At 42.3% G+C, this 15,974-nt stretch overlaps 1 long non-coding RNA gene across 1 annotated transcript in view; it reads right to left on the bottom strand.

Moving 5' to 3' along the window:
* Positions 1-302: 302 nt before the first annotated feature.
* The window catches only part of LOC109499053, a 189,765-nt gene continuing 174,093 nt past the window's right edge, over positions 303-15,974 (bottom strand). The window contains exons 3-7 of the long non-coding RNA XR_002156176.3: positions 11,768-11,870; positions 11,149-11,382; positions 2,180-2,251; positions 1,266-1,327; positions 303-559 (exon numbers count right to left, since the gene is read on the bottom strand). This is a non-coding gene — a long non-coding RNA (uncharacterized LOC109499053). The remainder of the gene's footprint in view (positions 560-1,265; positions 1,328-2,179; positions 2,252-11,148; positions 11,383-11,767; positions 11,871-15,974) is intronic.

Here is a 15,974-nt window from a genome sequence, read left to right as displayed (position 1 = left end):
TGGCCCGTAAAGCACATATGAATAATGTCAACGATTGTTATCTCTGATAATGGCCATTGAGTTCCATGCTTACAATGGATTTCAGAGATCACCCTCACCCTCATGTTACGATATTCATAACATTTCCATTCTTCACAGACAGAGGTAATGCATTTGCTGTGTGGGAGGCCATGGTGGGACCTTCTGAAGACCCCTTAGTACACTTCACAAGGGGGCACGACTTCCCCTCCGAGCCCATTCCCAGTCTGCGAAGAATGATGAAGAATTTAGATGGAAAATGCCATCTAAAAGGCAGTGATAACTAAAGCAAGCACCTGTGAGAGCCTTTATGTCCTCAGAGATCAGAGCTCTTACATCTCTTTCCCTCAAAGGTGTCTCATGGCCCCTGTCAGAAATTTAGTCCACTGTCCTTCAGAGGTAGGAGCCTGGAGTCCCTAGCAGCAGCTGTCTCACCCTCATGGCCACAGGAGAAGTGTGAATAATGCTTCGGTCAGCAAGCCGGATAAAGATGCCTAGGGAGCAAAGCTTTCTCAGAAACCGAAGGAAGAAAATCAATGGCCTGGAAGGGAGAGAAGAGAAAAATCTATATGAAAGGGAAATGAGTGACATAGAATGCAATTTAAAGACCTCCCCTCCCCCAAAGCAATTGACTCAGGAGATTGAAACCAAAAAACCCCTGGTTGGAAAGGGGAAGGCGGATCCAGGAAGAGGAAGAGCCAGCTGATTCTTATATTGACTGGCCACTGGTTCACGGGCCACTGCTGGTATCTGGGCTGGTTTTTTGTTTGTCTCTGTTTTTGCTGATTTATCATAGTGGAGTTGACGCAGATCTTCCCCAAATGGGACATCAGGTTTAGATTTGGAACAAATGCTATGTCAGTTTATTAGTTCTTCTCCCTGCTATAAATAAAACCCAAATAAATGTGACAGTTTTTGCATTTGATTTCCTGAATGAATGTCCGAAACTGTTTTTTAAGCAGGGTCTTGAGCACCAATTTGCAACCTTCAGAAGCAATTTCATCAGAAGTATCCTAGAGAGAAGGCCCACTTTGTGCGTTTGTTTAAATGACTGCGCTGGAGGTACATATGGCCTTCCCTAAATGACCAAATCTAGAATATTGATTCCAGAATGTTAATTCATCAGTATTGTATTATTGATGGAGGGGACCACGTCTCAATTATCTTTGCATATCCACTACTAAGCATGAATATGCACATTCTCAAATAATGATATCTCCACCACCATTTGTCACATAGATACTCACCACTCTGGCCCACCTTGTATTTTCTCCATCAGTATCCACATTGTTCTCACAACCAATTCTCCCTCCAAAAAAAAAAAAAAAAAAAAAAAGGTTGGAAAAGACCAAATGCTCTCATACCAACATAAAGAGCCCAAAATGACTTACCAGCTCTTCCTTATATCCACCTTTTCTCCCATGAGACCACAGTGGTCTATGTAAATCATAGACAGATAGTGCTTTCTATCAAATATGTTAGAAATATCCTCTTAGGAAAGACTGTATTGGAGATTACAGATTCAATATTGACTGTTGATATCAGCATTTACTATTAAAATAACCCACCTCATGAAAAACAAAGGGATAAAACTCCCAGCTAAATGGATATAATGAAAGAGTTCCATGTTTGTAACCTGTTCATGTTTATCATTCCACATCTCTTGAAATCAACTGAATAGAGCAATGTCAGAAGTTGGCCAAGGGAACAATGTGATTTCCCTTTGATGTGTTTATTCACCAACCAGAAGCCCTTGGGGTTAACCTATCTCTTACATTCATTGATCCTCCAAGATCTGAAGGCTTTTAATAAAATTGACCTGACTGAGGCCTAATTCTTTTCATAATTTGTTTAAATCATAGACTGAATCCCAGATTATAACAAAGCTCTTTGCATCTGTAAATGATGACAAGGAAACCGGCCCAGGATACAATTGAATTTCTAGCTCTTTTTTTTTTTTTTTTTTTTTGAACAAATGATCGGCCATTCTTTAACATAAAATAACTTCTGAGCTGGCAGTGTAAGGATAGTTTCTCACTAGATACAAATTTTGCCCCAAGAGGAGATGAAAAAAATGATTAAAGTGTATGGGGGCTCAGCAAAGAGATACTCTGTAGGCTTGCGTCCTAGTTGACCCTGCCAGGAAAAGCTTAACACGTACCATCCTTCTGACCTCCAAAAGAGTCCTAGCTTTCTAATTGTGGCTCCATTCTTTCAAGCTGCACTGTTTTCTCTGCATTAGAAACAAGGGAATGAAATGAAGATAGTCACTGGCAGTAGGATGTTTCTATGATCTCTTCTTAAGCTTTTTCTGTGGAGGGGCCAACTCCCTAATCACTAAGGAGATGTATCCAAAATCCTGTTGTTTCTCACAAACAATTACTTGATTGGCTTGCAATTTCAGTAAAAGGTTTTTGTTTCATGAATTGACTGTTTTCTACATTATGTCTGAGAATTCATCGACTATCTTCTTTAAGAACGGTAAGTTTTAGGACTTGAATGGAGCATTTCTCTGCATTTGGGTAGAATTCATCTTCAATTAGCCTAACAGGTGGGCCCATTTTTCTGCACAAGAACCACTGTATCATTCAAACATTGCATCCAATCTGGAAGTGCTCTTCTAGTGTCTTTATTCTGCCCCAGTAAATTTGTTTCTCAATTAGATAATGAGAACGATCTGAACAAGAAATTAAGGGATTGTGATGATTTAAAGGTAAAAGTATGGGATTTGGCATCAAGAGAGCTATTCTTCAGTCCTTAATTTGCTATTTTCTGGCTATAGTGTCTTGAACAAATAGGCATTCTTAATCCCCAGTCTCATCATTCACAGAAAGGAATAACAGTGCCCCATTTGGAGTTTCTTATGAGGCCAAACAATATGATAAATGAGAATGCTCATTGTTAACTATAAAGTTCTCTGCAACACATTTGTTTTCCCCACTGAGAGACAAGTTACAAAACAGTGTTACTATGAGTTTGGGGGTCAGACAAACCTAGATTCAAATTCTGGCTCTAAGAGTTATTCGTAAGCCATGTGGTCTGGGCAGTGTAGAAGGCAGAATTGTTTACTGACCCCCTGGATCTTAAGCCCTAACACCCCGGATTGTGACTCATGATAGGATATCATGCCTGTGGCAAAAGGGATGTGAGAAATGTTGTTTAGTTTACTAATCAGTTGACTTTGAGTTACTAAAAATGGAGATCATCCAGGTAACCTTAATTTGATCATGTGAGTTTGTTAAATTTAAGTAGGGAATCTTCTCTAGCTGGTAACAGAGGGGAAATCAGAGAAACTAGAAGCATAAGAAGGACTTTGATGCATAGCTGCTCTCTTGCAAGAGGAAGGGGACAACATACAAAGGAACTCAGAGTGCTCTCAAGAAGCTGAGAACAACTCCTGGCCAACAGTCCAGAAGGGAATAGGGACCACGATCCTATATCCACAAGGAACTAGATTCTGCCTACAGCTGGGATGAGCTTGGAAGTGACTTCTTCCCCAACCCCACCCCACCAACACCCCAATTTGGGCCTGGGAGACCCTAAGCAAAGAGTTCAACTGCCTCTGAAATACTTCTGATCTACAGAAGTGTGTGATAATAAAGGGGTATGGTCTTAAGCCATTAAGTCCATGTAATTTGTTAGGGCAGCAGTGGAAAATGAATACAGGCAAGTTTAGGAGAAAGTGAGGTAAGGAGGCCACCCAGTGCCTGGCACATAGCAGGAAAAAAGAAACCTGTAAATGTAAGCCGGTCCCTTCCTTTAGAGTTTCATATCTCAAACGTCAGTGTGTACATGAATCAGCTGGGAATCTTGTGAAAATGCAAACTCTGATTCATTCAGTCAAGGAGGGGCCTGAGATTCTGCATTTCTGACAAATCCCAGGTGATGCTGATGCTGCTGGTTGGAGAGCCACAATTGCAGTGCAGAGCTTTGGAGACCCATTCCACCGGTGAATCTCAACCCTGACTACACATTAGAATCTTTGGGGGGGACTTCTAAAACACCCAGAAACTTGATTCTACTTCTAACTCAATTGGTCTCAGGCATCAGTTCTTACAGAAAATCCCCTCTGCTGCAGGGATGACAAGTATGGTCTCCAACCTGTGCTACAAGCATGGTCCCGGGACCAGCAGCATCAGCCTCATCTGCGAGTCTGTCCAAAATGCAAATCCCCAGGTCTCCCCCGGACTCATTGCATTAGAATCTCTGGGAGTCATGTGGAAGAATCTGTGTTTTCACTGGCTTTCCAGATGATTCTAATGCTTGCTTCAGTGTGAGAAGCATTGCGTGAAATCAACACTCTCATTCTCTTAGTGGAGAAATGAAACCTCAGAGGCAGAATGATTATCTAAGAGATTGGCACACCACAGCCTGTGGGCCAAATCTGGACACTGCTTGTTTGAAGTTTTATTGGAACACAGCCACAGCCATTCATTGATGTGTTGCCTGTGGCTGCCTCAGTGGCCGAGTTGAGGAGGGGCAACCAAGCTCAAATCCTGCCAAGATCAAGCTATTTACTACCTGGTCCTTTATGGAAAAAAATTGCTTCCCCCTGCTGTAAGAATCACTTTTAGTGAGGGGCACCTGGGGGGCTCAGTCAGTTAAGCATCTGATTTTGGCTCAGGTCATGATCTCATGGTTTGTGGGTTTGAGCCCTGCTTCAGGCTCTGTTTCCGATTCTGTGTCTTCCTCGCTCTCTGCCCCTCCCCCCTCTCAAAAATAAACATTTTTTTTTTTTTAAGAATCACCTTTAGTGAAAGAAAAGGCAAAATTCCAGCTGTTTGGAAGTAGCTGATGCATACTTAAAGGGTACAGAACACTCAACTGAACGGTGACCAGGATCTGCTCTGTCCTTGTGTTTGCAGGGCCCTGAGACCTGATCCTGGTCATTGATCTGGAGATGGTAATAGGTGGCAGGCCTCCAGAAGGACAAGCATCACCCTGAGGAGATCGTAGATCTCCACACTGCCCTGGCTGAGGAAGGTCATGGGTCCCTTGAGCTCCCCCGCCTCCGAGGCCTCCGCCTTTCCACAATTGATTGATACCAGCATATCATTTTCTTCTATTAAGGCTTCAATGAATTTAACAAAACCCAGATGCACTCATCCAGTTGTCCAAGTCCAGTAACCAACAACCACCAGGGATCTGTTGTGGTCAAACAAATCAACTTAAACTTAGTGGGTGTTGTTTTACCCACAACAGACCTGACCCACACCTCTGCAGCAACCAGCCCAGGAAGCCAAACCACAACCCATGTAGCAATCAGCCCAGAACACCCAACACTTGATGAATAGCTAGCAGCTTCCTTGATTTTTGCCCCCACTGCCAACTCAGGAACAACCAGAGAAAGCCAAATATTCTCCCCTAAACAATCACATAGGATGCCTTCTAATTAGCCTACTTATAGCTTCCCCAAGACCCAATCAGGCACATGTGAAGCTTTCTTTTTATTCTCTATAAAGCTTTCCACTCCCCTGCCTTCCGTAAACTCTGCCAAATGCACGTGATGGCAGCTGACTCCTTTGTTATAGGGGGTTCTGAATAAATAGCCTCTGCTTGTCCTCATTTGGGTGATCTTTGTTTATTTCCACAGATGCATGGGTATCTTAGTGATGGAAAATTGAGAGGGGCCTCTTTTAGGATTTGGCCACTGCTGGAGGATTCAAAAGAGGAAGCAAAAGTGGTTTGAGACCAAATGCTACCAGGATAGGTGCATAATTCAGTGACTGGGTGCCTTGGTAATTTTTAATTAGGAGGCAGGAGGGTTGAAGCAGAGACCAGGTAACAATCAGTAAGAAGTAACAATCTTTTGTGTTAGTTGGAAGAGCAGAGAGGAAGGTTTACTTGTTTGGGGTGAGTTGTAGAGTGTCCTTGTCCTCTATCTCGTTTTTGTACAATCCTGGAGTGTTCTTGTCTCTGTTTCGTTCTACTACAGCACGGAGTGGCCTTGTCTAAATATTGTTTATATTCTGTGAGCATTGTTCATCCCCACTGGTAGCGTCATGTGCTAGCTGCCATGGCTGTTTTTTCTCACTGTCTAAGCAGCACCCTAGCACCTAAGCCGGGGACAGCAAGCTTTGCCTGCAAAGGCAAGATAGTAAATATTTTAGGCTTCGTGGGACATGCATAGTTTCTATTGCATATTCTTTATTTACCATACCCTTTAAGAATCTGAACATCATTCTTGGCTCACAGGCCATAGGAAAATAAGCCATAGTTACAGTTTGCCAACCCCTGACCTAAGTCAGTGCTTCACTTTCATGTGTGGCACATCTCATTCAACCATGCTAAGGCTAAGGTGAGAGCCCTGGTAATGTGAAGCTATTGCCCACCAAGGATTATCACCCCTCTTCTTATCACCTGTTATCCTTATTTCTGTCTGTCTTGAGAAATCCTGCTCTTCCCAGATTGACTCTTTTAGCCTCAGTTTCCGCCCCCCCCCCTCTTCCCTGCAAAGCTGAGTGCTAGAACTTTACTGGGGAGGGTGATCCAAGGACCCAGAAAAGAGTAAACAATGCACAGAAGAGGTGATTCAACATACCGGTGTGTTTTTAGAGTTCGAGTTGGCCATCACTGTAGGCAACTGGTGGCTTAATTTTGTAGGGCTCTTGTCCCAGGGGAAGAAGGGAGGAAACATTTATCCGTCGGCTGCTGCCCATTCAGCCCCCTCTGATCACAGGTTCCCCACAAGGTGATCACTCAGTACACTGAGTTGACTCAGCTGATTAGATCCTAGTGGCGCCCCCACAGGCTGGGACAACGGAGAGGCCCAAGGCACAAAGCAAGGACCATGTGTGGAGGCCTGTGGTGAGGACAGTCAGGCTGCAAGATGGCTGGAACTGGTGCACAGCGGGTTGCCCCACAGTGGCCAAAATACAAGATGAGGCCAAGAGGCCCATCATTCCCCATGAGCCAACTATTAGACAAAAGCATCAAGGGAAATGCCCCTCCCCAAGGGGAGGCCCTAGGAATGTCCCTGGGGAGTGAGGCCAGAGAAAAGTAGAAGAAGTGTTCTAGAGTTCCTTGCATGGGCCTGGCTACTCAGGAAGCATAGGCATGACTTCTCAGTAGCCCCAACCACCCTTGGCCACTCACACCTTGAAAACCTGTTCCACTCCAGACCTCCATGGCACCTCCCAGTTCTCTGGCTTCTGCTTTCTTGGCTGTTTTGCAAGCCCCTTTTCTGAATCTGAAATGATGTTCCTCTCACTCCAAACGTTCTTCCTGGAGAAATTTTTATGTATGTCTATGCTTTAAGTAGCACCTACAGACAGACTACTCTAAAATGTACATCAGACAGACCACCAGGCACCTGATCACTACCTCCACTTCCACATCAGCAAAACTCATGAAGCCCTCACTGTGTGTATCTGCAAGAATAGGCTTGAGGTGACATCAGAAACACCTGACCAGCTGGTAATTGTTGTCCCCAACTTAATACAGCTCCAAAGCAGGAGAAACAGAAGCATCTTACTGCACAGTCACTTGGCTCTTGCAGTAACCTGGGACCTGGCTACCTCTGTCATTGATGCGGGAGCCACAACCTCCCCCAGGGCCTCTCTTCAATGAAATATCCTAAGGGAGGTAACAAAAGAGATCTTTTATGGAACTTAGGGATTTTGCTATATTCAGACATGACCTAATAGAGTTGTTTGGCCCACCTTTGATCACAGCACCCAAGCAGAAATGGTAGAAAGGTGTATGTGAAAGAAGATCGCATTTTTTCTTTCAATAATCAGAAAATGGCTTGAAGGTAGGAAAGACTGTGTGTGTGTGTGTGTGTGTGTGTGTGTGTGTGTGTGTGTGTGTAAAACTGGGAGGGAGAGAGACAGCTAATAATCTGAATTATTATCTAAGCTGACACAGGAAATGCAGAGATGATGAAAAAGGAAATAAGGAATAAGAGGAAAAGCCTCTGTAATTTTATTTTGGAAAATAAGATACACATCTCTTATGGACTGAATGGTGTCCTCCAAAATTTAGATGTTGAAGCCCGACCCCCAGTACCGCAGAACATGACTGTATTAGACACACAGTCTTTAAAGAGGTCAGTAAGGTCAAATGAGGTCGCAAGGATGGGCCCTAATCCTTACAAGGAGATTAGGACACAGACACCCATGGAGGAAAGACCACGTAAAGGTATAGGGAGAGAAGATGGCCATCTACAAGCCAAGGAGGGAGGCCTCAAAGGAAACTAACTCTGCCTACACCTTGATCTCAGACTTCCAGCCTCTAAAACTATGAGGAAATGAATTTCTGTGCAGCCACCCAGACTGTGGTACACTGTTAGGGCTGCCCTTGCAAAGTGTTAAAACACTTCATCTTAAGGGTTCTCAAAGTCAGAGATGACCTTATTTGAGAAGACATTTCTTTTTTAGTTTGTGTATAGAAAGGATTGGTTCCCTGCTGAAGGGTTGGCAGAATGGAGTCCCCAGAAAAATCTAATGCTGGAAACTTCCAATTAAGACTTCCTCCCTAGTCTGTGACTCCAGAACTTCAGGTCTGCCATCAGGAACTGTTCTCTGGGAGTCAAACTCTCTCACCCACAAAATAGGGCCAGCTGAGAGGCTGCTGACCTCCCAGGGACCTCCCTGGGTGCAGTGGTTACTTCTGTCTCTTTAAGTTAAATAGTACCTATTTCCATGGACTTCTACAATCTGAAAACCTAGCTTTTCCCAACAGAATGGATTAGAAAAGCAATGTGAAAAATGTAACAACCAATTACTGTAAGAAACTCCCGCCTCCCTTTTCCCCTTTTGACTTATCTCATTAAATCAGGCAGTTTATACACACAATCTTCCAGTTTTCAAAATTAATTAAAAGTGCCTGAAGGTATTGAAGCCCTGAACATTTACGAGACTGCACAGCCAGACAAAAACAGAAGGACTGCTGACTTTCCAATCAGGCAACTTAATTTCCCAATCATCTTCCTTAGGTAAATTGTGGATCTAAATATAACGTATTGTAATCTTTGCCATTTTTCTGCAGGGCTGATGCATTAGTACCTTGATCTCCTGTTTTCTCTCTTTTGCTCAAGAAAATAAGGGTGAGTCAGGGTGATCTAGATGCTTGTCAAATAAGACATTGCTAAATTAAAAGAGAGACCTGCATGACATTACCCAGCCAGCAGCAATAAGAGGAAATGGAAGGGCTTGAGCTCCCCACGCCCCGGACACTGGGAAGGAATTAATTAATGGTTCTGAATTTAGACCCTTCAGGCAGCATCTCTGAGTTGAGTGGCTATGGCTGATGCATAGGAAGCCCAGCTGGTTATTTCAGGGTGACACCAACTGACTGACAACGAGCCCCCAATAAGCATAATATTTATGGCAGCTGACAAGAGCCCATGGAGCAAGCCAGAAGTGATCCACTTCCCTGAGACAGACCCCCACCCTACAGACCCCCACCCTAGTGGCTGAATTCTAAATCTACACTCTAGGGAGCATCACCTTCTCAGCTCAAACTCTGACTTCCCACGGCTTTCTGGAAATCTCCAACTGAAAATCCTAAAGATATCTTTCCCTTAACGGAATCCAGAGCCATCAAGCCTGGCTCCTCAGTTGTTCTATGTTCAAATGGTTCTTGATTTTCTACAATCAGGGAAACTACTTAGGGTCTGTCAAAACTCTCCAGGTGGCACCCTAGCTGGTAAACTCCTCCTGGCCACCTACCCACCTTCTTATCTTTCCTGATGCTGCATTTTGGTTTTGAACCCATTTTTGCCAATGTGGTTTGAATTTACATTCTAGTCTTTTGCCTTGTGTTATGGGCTAAATTCTGTCCCCCCTAAATTTATATGTTGAAGTCCTAACCCCTACGACCTCAGAATGTGACTTTATTTTAGAGGTAATTAAGATTAAATAAGGTAATAAAGATTAAATGAGGTAATTGAAGTGGACCCTAATCCAACATGACATGTCCTTATAGGAAGATTAGAACACAGACACAGAGGAAAGACTACATGGAGATAAAGAAGACAGCCATCTCCAAGCCGAAGAGAGAGACGTCAGAATGAAGTCCATACTGCTGATGCCTTGATTTGGGTCTTCTAGCCTCTCAAACTCTGAGAAAACAAAATTCTGCTGTTTAAACCACTTAGTCTGTGGGACTTCGTTATGGCAGCCCAAGCAGACTAATATACCTTGACAGCCTTCTAAGACATAAATTTCAATTTTTTTAATCTTTTTTTTCTTCTCCTACACCAAACATGGATACCCTCCCCACAATGCCCCCACCCTTGGGCCCATGGGTGATATCCAAAACATTTTAAAACTGTTGTAGCATGGGCACTGCCCAACCAGAACAGATTCCAATTATAGCAGTGGGGCCATCACTAGCTGCCTATTCATAAATGGTAAGCAAATCAAGGGACCCCAGAGGAGATGACAGTGGTTGCGGGGCTTCAGTGGCATTGAATGGAAAGGGGGGAATTTAATGGAAATTTTTACTATGGAAATATTTCAGTATTCCATAACCTCTGTGGCCATTCCAGTCAAACCAGCTGGACATCAGCCTGTTTGATCCACACAACTGAGCAGCTAAAGGTACTCCACACTCTGTCTTCCTCTGATGAGAAGGAAGAACCATCATTTACTCACTTGAGCAAGCTACAAATCTCCACATCACCTTTGATTCTTCCCTCTTTTGTATCATTGGCGACCACTTCTTATTGATCCTATTTCTGAATGTTCCCCATTCTTCCACTGAACTTCACTGTATTTCATACTGGTCAGCAGGATGTCCCCATCTCGCCTTGTCCTTCAATAGTAAGCAGTGGGGACAGCAGGTTTCCTCAAAAGTGCTTAGGAATGATGCTTTCTAGGGGCACCTGGGTACCTCAGTTGGTTAAGTGTCTGACAGCTCAGAGCCTGGAGCCTGCTTCAGATTCTTGTCTCCCTCTCTCTCTCCTTCTGCCTCTCCCCGGCTCGCTCTCTCTCTCTCTCTCTCTCTCTCTCTCTCTTTCTCCCTCTCTCTCCCAAAAATAAATAACACTTTAAAAATGTTTTAAGGAATGATGGTTTCTAATCCTCTGTAAGCCTTGAGGCGTAAACAAACCCTTACATTCACACAGCAAAACTTCCTAATTCTCATAGCCAGAAGAGAACAATGCAGGCATTGTGGGCATCTTACCAAACCTTATGGAGATACATAAGACCCTTGTAAGTGGAGACAGTTGGACCTTCCAGGACACAGTAGCAACATGTTGTTCCATTTGGAAGTCCCTCATCCAGTCTGATGCTACCTGAGTGGGCCCTTTCCTGGGGCCAAAGAGATGGTCATGGTGATCCTGTGGTTACAGTGGTCCCTCTGGGCTCTGGAAGCAGTTTCTCTTTTTTATTTGAAGATAAAACACAACTGAAAGATCTGGGGAGAGAAAGCATAATGTCCTAGAGGAAACGATAAGATATCTAAAAGGATGCAGCCAGTACTCATTCCTGTCTCAAGACAGCCCTTGACGGTTGTTCCTTCTGGTGTTTGGTGTGTTATTCCAACTTCTACAAGGAGAAAGTTTCCTTGGGCAGGCTGGTGTCCTCTATCTCCTTCACCCTAAGCCAATCCCAGTCATGTCCAGTTCCATGTTGGAACACGGGCACCTCCCTTGGAGGTATTACGGCCATTTCCACCCTCAAAAACAATTTCTAGCCCTCACCTACAAAGAACAGAGTCCTTAGCAAGCTAGACTACTTTGTTTTTACCTATCATTTCCTCTTTTAGGCTTCAGGACCCGGTGTTTTCATAAATTTCTTACCTGCATCCCAAGATGAGAGGGACATCAAATCCCCTCTTGCTAATAGCCAGCAGTCTGCACAGGGGGGCTCTGGGAAGGTGAGCCCAAGGGCAGCAGCTTCACCCTAATTTCACATGGGAGATCAATGAGACATCATCAGAGCTTAAGAAATTAGAGGCAAAGAGGTGACAAAGGTCTACAGCTTTTTGTTGTTGTTTCACTAATTCTCTTTCCCCTCCTTGAGAAACAGGACTTAGAATATTCCAAAATATCCATCAGTAAGCTAGCTTTCTGTCACTTAGTTGCTGCTGGATGGACAATATAAAATCCATTTGGGAAATGGCATTGTGTTTCCACTACAGCTGGACCCTCCATATATTGTTAGAGGCAGGGGGTCAACCAATTTGGGACCACAGTTTTGGTCTAAACAACAAAGAACGTGAAAAAGGACACAATACAACATTAATATCCCTTTTCCTTGAAAGAAAAACATACAAAAACTTAAAGAGCTCTGTTTTAATTGTCTGATTTGAATCTTCCCTGGGGGAAATACTGCTGTTATCATTCAATCATCAAATTGCATCTTATTGGATTTATATCACTAAATACATCCCCATTGGCAGTTGATTTGTTGGCTCTCCAATGAAACTCACAGGCAGAGTTAGTGTCCTTGCAAAGTATTTTCATGTATTCATAGATCTCATCCAGGGAGAAAGCAGTAGAAAGCCCTGTCTCCCAATTTTTTTCTCTTTACCCCCAAAACATTGTCTAAAGGTTCTGTCTAAATAACCATATTTTGAATGCAGATAACAAATATTTTTTAGTATTTTTATTCCTCAGTAATAATATTTCTTACTCAAGAGCTGTCGCCCTTCCTTCTTCTAAGAGAGAGACAGCTGCAGTTATATTAGACATGGACCTCAAAAAAATATTTGTATATATTTCCCAGGAGTCTAAGGGATGCTCACTCCAGGCATAGTATTTCAGAGACAACTAAAATAATTATATGTGAAATGCTAGCAGAATTCAAGGCTTCACATGAAGATACTATTCAGCAAAGAAACAGTTGAAAAAGCAATTGCAAAATTTAATACTATGGTAAACATCTGTCAGCTCACAATTCTACATGAAAATAGAACTCTAGCCACACCTAGAGTTGTATGTCCTGCTACAAAGTAGGACAAATTAAAATTAAGCATTGAGGAGGGCACCTGTTGGGATGAGCACTGGGTGTTGTATGGAAACCAATCTGACAATAAATTTAATATAAAAAAATTAAGCAAAAAGAAAGCAATGGCACATTTGGGGAATATATATGACTCTTGCTGGGGGAGTTGTTTGTTTCATTTTTTTAATGAATTGGAAAGTCAACTTGGGAAAGAGTCACAGCTGCAAAGAGAAGTGGGATCAAGGCAAGAATTTTAAAAAGGTAAAAGGAACTTCAAACACAAAATAGGACTTTAAAAGAACCAAATACTTGAATATTTCATTGGCCAGATAAAACTACAGGCCATGGATTACAGAGAAGACTTGCTGAACAGAGTTAATTTTTTATTTGCTTTTAGTTAGTTGGAGCTCTGTCTGTGGTAGGTGGTAGACTTTACGGTTGATGTGTATATGAGCCGAGTCCAAGACCGATGTCATCCCCAATTTTACACTCCGTGTTGATGTCTGCTCCAGCAAAGACAGCAGAAAAACTGAATTAAATTCAAAACATGCCATTCAACAGAGACACATCTCCTGAAATCTCTCGAGAAACAAGATCCTCCCTCCTGTTTAACTCTCCCACCTCCTTTACAAGCTCCTTTCTTGGTCTTTCTGTTAATGAATGCCTGAATTCTGTCCAGGTGGGCAGGTTTCCTAAGTCACTGTAGAATCACTGGATGGCAAAAGCTGCATTTTTTTAAATTATGTCTAGCTCAGCTTCACTTACAGTGGAGCTAAAACTCCACATCCTCACCCTTGGGTTCCCCAGCCCCATTGACTCCATGGCAAAGCACCATACACCCACATACCAACACCACTTCCTGAAGGACATTTCCTATAAAGTCAATAGTTCCCATTTTAAATTCTATGTAAGCTTCCTCTAGTCCCTTGATAAACAGAAGCAAGAAGATACTCCTCTTTAATACTTCTGAAACATGCATTTACATTTATTATCCTTAACAAAAAGTAAAAGTTATCAAATGTTTTGTCCTCTGATCTGATCCACCAGCCTGTAACTAGTTTTTAAGTGCTCAGGAGACAAACTGTACCCCCACAAGTCACGGCGTGGTGAGCAAATGAAATGCATGACCATAGTTTTACATAATATTCATATGCAAAAGGATGGATACATCTCATAGAAGCACAATTTAATAGACTGTTCTAATAATATGCTGGGGGATTTAAATGCACAGTACTCCCCCACCCCTATTATTCGTGGTTTCGCTTACCAAGGTTTCAATTGCCCATGGCATCAACCGTAGCCCAGAAGTAGATGAACCTCCATTCGGTGAATCATCAGAAGGTCAGTAGTAACCTAATGCTACGTCACAATGCCTATGTCATTCATGCCACTTCATCTCATCACATGGGGCATTTTATCATCTTACAACATCACAAAAGAGAGTGCAGTACGATAAGATATGAGAAAAGCCACATTCACACAACTTCTATTACAGTATATTGTTATAATTGTTCTATTTTATTTTTTTAATTTTTTAAAATGTTTTTATTTTATTTTTGAGACAGAGAGAGACAGAGCATGAGCAGGGGAGGGGCAGAGAGAGAGGGAGACACAGAATCCGAAGCAGGCTCCAGGTTCTGAGCTGTCAGCACAGAGCCCAACACAGGGCTCAAACTCACAGACTGTGAGATCGTGACCTGAGCTGAAGTCGGATGCTCAACCGACTGAGCCACCCAGGCGCCCCTGTTCTATTTTATTGTAAGTTATTGTTGTTAACCTTTTACTGCGCCTAATTTGTAAGTTAAATTTTATCATAGGTATGTACGTATAAGAAAAACCTAGTATATATATATATATAGGGTTCAGTACGATCTGCAGTTTCAGGAATCCACTAGGGATCTTGAGAAGTATTCTCTCTGGAAAAGGGGGGCTACTGTGTTACACAATAGCAATTCCAAATTCATTAAAAAAGAAAATAGATGCACTCCCTTGAACTAATCAACAAGTAGAATTTAAAGTTTTTTCTTTGTGCATTTTTGTATGAGAGGTTTTTTGTTTCTTCACCTCCCACAATAGGATAGAAAGAAGGATAAATTATCTGATTCTACATGAGTCTTGGAAATAAATAATTCATATTACATGAATGTGAAAGATATATAATGTAAAAGTATATAATGGAAGGAAGGAATGAGGCTATATATGGTTAGGAATTCTGAATACCTGTGTAGATGTCATGTTCACAGGGGTACCAGGTGTGATAAATTAAAAAGTCAGGTTAGGGGCGCCTGGGTGGCTCAGTTGGTTAAGTGTCCGACTTTGGCTCAGGTCATGATCTCATGGTTCGTGGGTTCGAGCCCCATGTTAGGGTCTGTGTTAACAGCTCAGAGCCTGGAGCCTGCCTTGGATTCTGTGTCTCCCTCTCTCTCTGCCCCTCCACTGCTCATGCTCTGTTGCACTCTATCAAAAATAAATAAATGCAAAAAAAAAATTTTAAGTCAGGTTATTTTTCAAAAGCAAGTTCTATGTTCATTTCCCAGCCACAGGGGGAATAAATTTGAAGGTATGTTATTATATGCCCCAATACGGCCTACATTCATAGCCAACCACCCAGTATTTGCTGTTTGTTGGATTTTATTTATTTTAGTTTGTTTTTATTGTAATATGGCTTTCTGAGTATCATCCTGCAAATTCTCGACTTTCATTATCATAACTGTTACCAATCCACTATTATTAGTCAAGCAGATTATGCTAAGTACTGGATCAACTGGATATCCACATGGAAGAAAACATTAATCTTCACCCCTAACTCACACCATAAGCAAGAATCAATTCCCATTAGACTGTAGATCAAAATTTGAAATGTAAAATTTCAAAGTTGTTGCAGATATCATAAGAGAATATATTTATGATGATGGAGTAACCAGAAGTTCTTAACAGGTGCTTACACCACTAATTCCAAAGGAAAATATTGATAAACTTGACTTTATTAAAATTAGGAACTCCTGTATGAAAAAAAATCAACATTAAGTATATGAAAAGACAAAATACATAGGGAGAAGA

The sequence above is a fragment of the Felis catus genome, chromosome A1 (assembly GCF_018350175.1).
Source record: "Felis catus isolate Fca126 chromosome A1, F.catus_Fca126_mat1.0, whole genome shotgun sequence".
NCBI lineage: Eukaryota > Metazoa > Chordata > Mammalia > Carnivora > Felidae > Felis > Felis catus.
This window is presented reverse-complemented; position numbering and strand designations above follow the sequence as displayed.